Source organism: Sinocyclocheilus rhinocerous, unplaced genomic scaffold (genome assembly GCF_001515625.1).
Source record: "Sinocyclocheilus rhinocerous isolate Xijiao unplaced genomic scaffold, SAMN03320098_v1.1 scaffold21, whole genome shotgun sequence".
In the NCBI taxonomy this organism is placed as follows: domain Eukaryota; kingdom Metazoa; phylum Chordata; class Actinopteri; order Cypriniformes; family Cyprinidae; genus Sinocyclocheilus; species Sinocyclocheilus rhinocerous.
In genome coordinates, this window is record NW_015641422.1 from 1,412,662 (window position 1) to 1,413,816 (window position 1,155).

General features: G+C 41.6%; 1 protein-coding gene across 1 annotated transcript in view; it reads left to right on the top strand.

Annotated features, from left to right (window-relative positions):
• Nucleotides 1–1,155, top strand: part of LOC107754797 (NOP2/Sun RNA methyltransferase 2) — a 28,562-nt gene that overhangs the window by 8,984 nt on the left and 18,423 nt on the right. The window lies entirely within an intron of this gene.

Consider the following 1,155-nt stretch of genomic DNA (forward strand, 5'->3'; position numbering starts at 1 on the left):
CGGATGTTTTTTTTTTTAAAGCAGAGTATCTGAGGTACGATCTGTAAAGGTTTTGATTGTCATTTCTATTGTGCTGAAATCATGAGTTTTAAAGCCATATTAGTTTAAACTTCTGATATACGACTTTCTGAGCGCACACATCCAAAGCAAGCACACAGAAAACGGCTGTCGCATGGTATGTGAGCACTAAACTATGTTCTCTTTCATGTCTTATTGCGCTTAAACTGTCAATACACACACTTTTGTTAAAAACACACATAAGTTACAAAAACAATAAATCAATAAATCCACTGCTCTCTTGTCTCCTCTGAGGCTGGGACTCTAAATAGTGGTCTGTGCAGCCAAAGATAGAACCGTTAGCATGCTTTGTTCAAACTTTAGCCATGGCATTAGAGCTGGTACACCGTTGTCGCTTGCGAAAACACAATGGCGCCGCCAGGGGTGGAAACGTGCAGATTAAAGGATTAGTTCACTTCTGAATTAAAATTTCCTCATTTACTCACCCCCATGTCATCCAAGATGTTCATGTCTTTCTTTCTTCAGTCGAAAAGAAATTAAGGTTTTTGAGGAAAACATTCCAGGGTTTTTCTCTATAGAGTGGACTTCAGTGGGGTTCACTGGGTGGAAGGTCCAAATTGCAGCTTCAGTACAGCTTCAAAGCGTTCTACACGATCCCAGACGAGGAAGAAGGGTCTTATCTAGCGAAACGATCGGTCATTTTCTAAAAAAGAATAAAAATTATATACTTTTTAACCTCAAACGCTTGTCTTGTGTAGCTCTGCAATGCGCATGCGTACTCTGTGCAGTCCCATTCGAAACAGTTAGGGTAGGTCGAAAAACTCCCATCTCATTTTCTCCTCCAACTTCAAAATCGTCCTACATCGCTGCAGAAGTACCGACCCAGTGTTTACAAAGTGAACGTGCAAAGAAGGTCAAACGCCCTTTACAAAAAACGGTAAAACAGCGATGTAGGACGATTTAGCACGATTTTGAAGTTGGAGGAGAAAATGAGATGGGAGTTTTTCGACCTACCCGAACTGTTTCGAACGGGACTGCACAGAGTACGCATGCGCATTGCACAGCTACACAAGAGGAGCGTTTGAGTTGAAAGGGGTCATATGATGCGATTTCAATTGTTCCTTTCTCTTTGGAGTG